This window comes from Aotus nancymaae, unplaced genomic scaffold (assembly GCF_030222135.1).
Source record: "Aotus nancymaae isolate 86718 unplaced genomic scaffold, 86718_ANA_hifiasm-v0.15.2.pri h1tg000029l, whole genome shotgun sequence".
NCBI classification, from domain to species: domain Eukaryota; kingdom Metazoa; phylum Chordata; class Mammalia; order Primates; family Aotidae; genus Aotus; species Aotus nancymaae.
This window is the reverse complement of record NW_026988442.1, coordinates 32,939,160-32,947,735: the sequence shown is the minus strand read 5'-3', so window position 1 is coordinate 32,947,735 and position 8,576 is coordinate 32,939,160.

Sequence of the window (8,576 nt, the reverse complement as noted above, 5' to 3'; positions counted from 1 at the left end):
TTGCAACTACATATTGTATTTTCTAAAGCAGCAGTCCCCAAATCTTAGGACATGTTGGATGGATAAATTTCTCCCTCGTGGTGCTGCTAAAGCAGAGAGGAAGGGTGAGTCACAACAATCTTTTTAACAGTAATGTTTACAGACCTCCAGGAGAGGCACTTCCCTAGTAATGCAGAGACCGTGGCTGCACATTGATGCTCGCCCTATAATGGAAGACTAAGACTCATGGTCCAGAGTGTGGGCCGGAACCAGTGACTCACACCTATAATTCCAGCACTTTGGGAGGCTGAGGTAGGCAGATCACGAGGTCAGGAGTTCAAGACCAGCCTGGCCAATATGGTGAAACCCTGTCTCTACTAAAAATACAAAAATTAGCTGGGTGCAATGGCGGGTGCTTGTAATCCCAGCTACTCAGGAGGCTGAGGCAGGAGAATCACTTGAAACTGGGAGGTGGAGGTTGCAGTGAGCCAAGATCCCACCACTGCACTCTAGCCTGGGTGACAAAGCAAGACTCCGTCTCAAACAAATGAACAAAAAAACAGAGTGCAGTCTCCAGAACCTGGAAGCTGTGAGTGCGAACAGCGGCTTTGCCACTTGCTACCTGGGGACTGCAGGCAAGTAAGTAACTGACCGAGGCAGGGTTCAGGGTCCCAGGTCTCCTGACCTCCAAAGTCCCTGGGCTTCCATACCTCATGCTACACTCTCCAGAGTGGTTCTTCTCCTACTATAGTTGATTCTGAAGTTCCCTGGAAGTGGGAAGAATGAAAACCATCCTTTAGTGAGAGACGATGCTACCTTAGATTAGCATGGTCGCAGAAGAGGTAAGGAGGAATGGCTGTTTTCAGGATCTATTTGAAGAAAACGTGACAGAACCATAAAATCTCTGTGAAATCTGATTGTATACTGAAAGGAAGCTTCAGCACATGACAGTGTTCCACAGATGTGTTCATTGACTTGAACGAGTGACTGCCAAACCTGCAATGTGGGACCCTTGCTTTAAAAATCTGCAGATTAAAAAGAGAATCTTTCTCCTCAAATCTCTTTTCTTTTCTTTTTTTTTTTGAGACAGGGTCTGTCACCCAGGCTGGAATGCAGCGGCACAGTCATGGCTCACTGCAGCCTCAAACTCCTGAGCTCAAGAGATCCTCCGCCTTAGCTTCCTAAGACCATGTCCAGCTAATCTTTTACATTTTTTTGTAGAGAATGTTTTGAGCTATGCTGCTCAGGCTGGTCTCAAACTCCTGGCCTCAGGGAATATTCCCACCTCACCTCCTAAAGTGCTGGGATTACAGGCAAGAGCCACCACAGCCAGCCATTTCCTTTCTGATTTTATCACTTGAATTATGGCCATAAGGCCAGATGAAAAGAAAACAAAATTAGAGAAGCTGAGAATGAAATCATTGATCGAGCGACTGCTGCATGTTCTCCCTATGATTTATTCCATTTAATTTTCAGAGGAACCCAGTGGGGTGGGGTTCTTCATCCCCTTTCTACATATGAGAAAACTGAGGTGTAAAGAACTTACAGAATTTGCCAGAAGCCACAGGAACTGTTAAGCAAAAAAACAAGGATTCCAAATGGGAGTGTGTAATTCCCAGTTTACAAAGACTTAATCATGAGGCTGCAACCCCTCCTGCCATGCAGGGGAAAGTGGGGGTGGGGGTCCAGTCAGTATGAGGGAGGTGGGCAAAGTCCTTCTCTCTGTGAACCACACAACTCGCTCAGGTCAGCCTGAGGAGACAGAGGCCACATCTTTGTTGCTAGCTTGTGTCTGCAGTTCCCTAGAGTTCTGTGTTTCTCTTACAAAGTTAAGAACACACAACAGCCCCTTGAGTTGGGAGCAGGAAAGAGTTGACTTTTGTTACCCAGTCTTGGGGAAGTTGATGGTTCTAGGTCCTTTTCACTGTGTAGAAGCCTGACATTTGATATTTGGGGAAAAGGTGGGAGAAAAAAAAGACTCCAAACTCCAAGGCCAGGCTGCTTTGGGCCTGCCTGCCTGATTCTTTGCCAAACAGGAACCCTTCCTTGGCTGCCTTCCCTCCTAAATGATTTTCAAACTACAGTTTTAAAAACAGTTCCTTCGGGGAATTACAAAAGTAATCATGTTTTTGATAGAAAATTGTTGTGTCAACAGAAATGCATGAAAAATAGAATCACCAATTTCCCCATCACCCAGAGAGAACCACTGTTAACATTTTAACTACTTTTTATTTTTTTTTCCTTATGCATAAATACTATTTTGTAAGCACTCAACTGCATAAAAAGTTTTGTAGCATGCACTTTTAAAAATTCATCATTGTATTACCAGCATTTTCTCACGTTCTAAAATTTTTCTAAAACTTGGAAAACATTATTTTTAATAACTACCTAACAGTCTACCCATAGATTATTATAACATTTAATAATTTCTCCATCGGTGGACATTCCTTTGTATCCTGTTTCAAGCAGCATTTCTCCCATACAAATGTTTAGCCTTTATACAGAGATTATAGTTTGATCCCACCAATCAAACTACTTATATTTCCCACCAACTTCCTTCTAGGCTTTTCTGTATCAGAAGAGTTGGGATGTAAATTACAGGAGTGATCTCAACTCAGAAACAAATTCCATTGCTGAACTGTAGCAGCAACGCCCTCTGAGGAGAAGGGAACGTGCCCTTTCAGTGAGCTTTTGGGTCGCTCCAGTTAAAAGCGAACCAACACAGAAGTTCCCCTTGACTCTCTTCCCTACCCCATCCCAGCCACTCTGCAGCCTTACGTTGCTCTTCCCCTCAATTTCGATTTCTGCCGCTTTACCTCCCATTTACTTCACAAAATGTTGCAATCTATGTTCCCACTCCCACCACTGCTGAAACAGCCCTTGCAAAACACTGAATCCATTGCGCTATGCTTTACATTAATTTCTAATTGCACAAGTGATACAGAACAGCACTTTCTTCGTTAAAACAGTAATTAACAACTTAAAGATAAAGGTAAATATTAAATTCACTTTTAACCACTTATTCCCAATCTCAGGAACATCAAGAGTATCTAGTATTGCACGTGCGATGCATTTTCTTCAGATCCTGTTTCTAAAGAAGTGGAGGTGGAAATGAGAGGGGAAGAGGAGGGAAGAGGAGGGGGAGGAAGCCACAGCACAGGCTACCTGTAACGCTGTATTTACCTATAACTCTACTTTGGTGTGTGTGTTTTGTTTTATTTGGTTTTTTTTTTTTTTTTTTTTTTGAGATGGAGTCTTGCTCTGTTGCCCAGGCTGGAGTGCAGTGCCACGATCTCTGTTCACTGCAACCTCTGCCTCCCGGTTTTCAAGCAATTCTCCTGCCTCAGCCTACCGAGTAGCTGGGATTACAGGCACCCACCACCATGCCCGGCTAATTTTTGTGTTTTTAGTAGAGACGGGGTTTCACCATGTTGGCCAGGCTGGTCTCGAACTCCTGATGGACATTCAGGTTGTTTCTAGTTCTTCACTGTAACAATCGATAATGCAACAAAGGGCACCTTTACCCCTTCTCCCTGTACACCTGTGAGAATTTCATTTCTCTAGGGCAGATACAGAGGATTGCACCTGCAGGCTGATTGAGTGCGCACTTTTCCTTTTCACATTAATAGGCTCCGACAACCTCACCACCACCACAACGCGGCACATTTACATGAACAACCCATTTCGACCGCATGCTACTCGGCTCTTCGGCAGCCTCATACAGCAGGCTCCTCTATCTTTTACTCCACTTTGCCTTCTTGTCGCTCTCCCTCTCTCCCAGCCCACGCTTCTCAATCCCCTTTGCAATCTTCCCCTCTGCTGTCTGTCCTGAAATGTGCTTGTTGCCTGGAATTCTCCTTGTTCTGCCTGAATGATCTCGTATATTCCTATGACTTGCACAACCAGTTTTCTCATGGGTCACAGACTCGAATACTTACAGAAGGCAGGCGGGGCAAGGAAATACTGGGGAATCTTGTACCTCCCCCCATACCCAAGCCCGACCCACCCCTCAGCTCCAGCTGTTGTTGCTTTATTGGAATCTATGCCTAATACTCTCAGATTTCTTTTTCTCCAAAAGGAGGTGGAAATCTAGCTTTGAGTACACGTACTTACATTTTCTTAAGAACTGAAAATCGATTCAAAAGAAATTTTAATCCGTTCTGTTCAACAGAACACCCCTGTGGAGTAGGTTCAGCTGCCAAGATCCCAGATGGTGTCTTCGACCTCACGAAAAATCACTCCCTTCCTCAACCCACCTGTGCCTTATCCAATCAGGCGCAAGTCCCATGATTCCACCTGAGAAATCATTCCAGAATTCGGCCCACCTTTCCGTCCTTACTGTCATTGCCTTAATTCCAACTCACAACCAATCAAATCCTGACTGTGACCAGAACATTCTACCTGGCCTGTGATTCCACCTGAGAAATCATTCCAGAATTCAGCCCACCTTTCCATCCTCACTGTCATTGCCTTAATTCCAACTCACAACCAATCAAATCCTGATTGTGACCAGAACATTCTACCTGGCTTTCTTGCCATTAGGTGATGCCTACCTTACCTGCCTTGTCCTACCCTCTGCTCCATTCAAAAGCATCCTTGCCATGGCTGCTGGAGAGAACCTCATGTCAGAGGAGGCAGGGAGCGGGGAAGCAAGAGGTGGAGGCGGAGAAGAGGAAGAGGAAGAGAAAGCGTCCATGCCGCCTCTGCTCAGAGAGCCTTGCTAGCGCCATGCTGCCCATAAAACAGCTGCCAACTGTGGTCACCTTTGTTCAGCACTTGACTCAACATGATAAAATGTGATCCAACATTATGAAATCAGCTTTCATATAAGCATTTAGATATTGGGCTTTTCCTCTAACTGGCGCTGGACACGGTGGCTCACGCCTATAATCCCAGGACTTTGGGAGGCCGAGGCAAGCAGATCACCTGAGGTCAGGAGTTCAAGACCAGCCTGGCCAACATGGTGAAACCCTGTCTCTACCTAAAAATACAACAATTAGCCAGGCATGGTGGTGGGCACCTGTAATCCCAGCTACTTGGGAGCCTGAGGCAGGAGAATCGCTTGAACCAGGGAGATGGAGTTTACGGTGACCTGAGATTGCGCCACTGCACTCCAGCCTGGCAATAAGATCGATGCCGTTTCAAAAAAAATAAACAAATAAACAAAAAACTAACTGGCTTATAGCACTGTGTCTTTAGTGTCCCATGGAATCAGTCCTCTGGAGCCAGGTAGTGACCACTGCTTTGGGGAGTCAGATGCCTTACAGTCCTGCAGTTTTTCACCTTTCTCTATTTCTGTACCCTGGCCAGCCTCATACTGCCTGACCCTGAAGGAGTTTCCAACCACTGAACCACAGGCCAAAATTCAATTTGTTAATGTGCCCACAAGACCCTGTGTGAACGGCCCCTATGCCCCGCCACGGTCTCTACTCCCAGCCCTTCTCTTCATCCCCATCCTCTCTTCCACCACTAATAACAGTTGACTCACAAAGAAATTGTTTCAGACCCGAACCTAACCACCACTCAAATGCCATGGTTGTTTTAGTTACTTAAATCAAGGCAGACACACTCCGTTCAGAGAGGTCTTCCCTTTGGCTCAATAAATCTCTCTTCAAATCGCTAATGAAGTTGAACTTGCTCTAGACACTGCATTTCAAGTTTATGAAATTACTACTGAAGCTCTTCATTTAGTTCTCAGGAGTGCACTACTCCGCAATGATGCTAATAGAGGGAGACTCAGTTGCTGACGGACAAAGGCACACCTAATTTATTTAAAAACCCCCAGGAGAAGTGCAGTGAAGCTCACCCAGTAAGAATGAGGTTCACATTCTTAGAGCACACCCTTAACTGTCTCCTCGACATATTATAATTATTATACATAATGATTATTTTGCTCCATGGTAATTAGCTAAAAATAAAAGTTGACCCTATAATCTACTGAGTTAGGAAGATTTTTATTAAAACTAGATAATTTTCAATGTTTTATTAATTCTTTGAAATGGTAAAGGCTACTTGATGCTTACCCCAATTGAGTGTTCCTTTTTTTTTTTTTTTTTTAACTTTTCTGTGGCCCAGGTTGGAGTGCAGTGGCTCAGTCTCAGTTCACTAATGTCCGCCTCTCAGGTTGAAGCCATTCTTCCACCTCAGCCTCCCGAGTAGCTGGGATTACAGGCGCGTGCCACCACGCCTGGCTAATTTTTATTTTTAGTAGAGATGGGGGTTTCACTATGTTGACCGGGCTGGTCTTGAACTCCAGACCTTAGGTGATCCGCCTGCCTCGGTCTCCAAAAGTGCTGGGATTACAGGAGTGAGCCATGGCGCCCTGCCGAGTCTCCCTTCTTTCTTAGTATTAACAACATGATTTCAACTTGGTGGGGAGATGAAAACTACATTTCCCAGCCTCCTTTGCAACAAGGCATGGCCATTTAACAGACCTCTGGCCAATGAGATGTCAGAATCATTGGTTGGGATTTCACCAAAAACTCCTTAAAGGTGATAGCATGTGGAAGTGCAGATTTCAGTGATTCCTCTGCCCTTTTCCCTGGAAGACGATGTTACTATCTGCTACCTAGAAAACGACGTTCAGGGAAAGGTAAAAAAATCGGGCCTTAAAATCCACACCACATCAACACCTGCAGCTACGTACCTCTAGGTAGGTACCTCTGGATTACACCTCTGCCTCTAGCTCTCTACCTCTCGATTATGCAGTAAATAAGAAACATAAATCTTACCTAAGCTGCTGGTATCTGGGTTTTCCATTATAGGCAGGCAAACTATATTCCGTTCAAAGTAGTTTTGAACAACTGAAGAAAATGAACGCATTTTTCCCACTGGCTAAGGTACTAATTAAGAAACAGCTGTAAATAATATTTTATTCATATTATCTCAAAATTCTTAATGTGCCATTTTACCATTTTCTGCCCTTTGATCCACATAAAATCCAACATGAAATTTATCAACTACACATGTAAAAACAGTACGAACCATCTGCAAAATTTCAACCCAAAGTTTTATTTCCATTTTGGCCTAAAGCAAGATGTTCTTTGTGGGGGTGGGAGGCCCTCAATTTCCCACCTTACTCTGCATGACTCAATCTGAATGCATCCCATTGGCATTCTGGACTTTTCTATAATCTCCTTTCCTTAATAAATTCAAGATTGCTCCACAAATCACCAACAGCTTATAATAGCATTACTGTTTCTGGGCTAAATCAGGGATGCAGCACTGGCCAGTAGCGATGTCTATGGATTATCTGAATAATTGCTTCAATTCCCCACTTGTTTCCAAGTGAGTACAGGCCTCACCCCCGGGCATGGCTGAACATTACTCATAGTCAAACCGAGAGTTTCAACGCTAAATGTGACAATGTGTGCTATATCTGTTTTCTCTCTAGCAGATTATTCAAATGCCATCTAGTTGAAGTCAAGCTGTCCCAAAGCCCACTGAATCTTTGCCCCAAAGGTCCCTGTAGGAGCCCTTGAAGAGCTTCTTTTGCTATACTGTAATCTCTCTCTCAGTGAGTATGTGATGATTGGATGCTTTCAGCCCAATTCTTTTCTCCTGCCTCATGTCCCCTAGAGATCCCAATGGCTCCTTATAAAAGCCATGTGTGTCTTATCTCTTCCCATGCAGTTGCTCAAACCAGAAAGCAGGCTGGAAAACATTTCCCCAACTGTACTGTTTTTCATCATTTCTTTCTGACACCCTCAGATAACTTGTTAGCATATTGTCTTTCTCTATTCAGTGCAGCCCTCACCGGGGGTTTGGGGGCTTAATGACATCACCCAGGAATTTGTAATTAGAAACAAAAATGTCTCTTTCAAAATCTATTAACACTGGGAGAGGGAAGAAAAAACACTTTTAAAGTTGCTGGTACAACCCCAAATGAATGAGGTCTCTTGGGACCAGACAGAAGCACTGCCAGCTTTCAGGACACTCCCAGGAGAGCACTGGAAACAAGTCACAAGTAACCTTTTGGGCTGCTATTGCCAGTGCCACATGCAAGGGCTGACACCAGGACCTAGGATTGGCCTTGAACATTTTTTTTTTTTTTTTGAGACACAGTCTCACTCTGTCACCCAAGCTGCAGTGCAATGGCGTGATCTTGGCTCACTGCAACTTCCACCTCCCGGGTTCAAGCAATTCTCTCACCTCAGCCTCCCGAGTAGCTGGGATTACAGGCGCCCACCATGACTGGCTAATTTTTGTATTTTTGTAGAGATGAGGTTTCACCATGTTGGCCAGGCTGGTGTTGAACTCCTGACCTCAAGTGATCCACCCACCTCAGCCTCCCAAAGTGCTGGGATTACAGGTGTGAGCCACCACACCCAGCCAGCTTGGACATTTTATAGGAAATGTCACTGCTCTCTTGACTCTCCCTGGGAGAAGTTTTGTTTCTTAAAGCTCCTATAAGTCGCCAAGAAGTGGTGTGAATTTCTACCTCTGTGGAGACTGAGCCCAGTGACTTTTGGTAACTGAGTTTTTTTCATTCAATAAATTGAAGGACCCCTCCCAACAAGCCGATTCCTGGGATCTTAACTGCTGTCAATGGGGGTTAGGGTGTGTTCCTATGAATAATAAGACCAGAGCTCTACTGT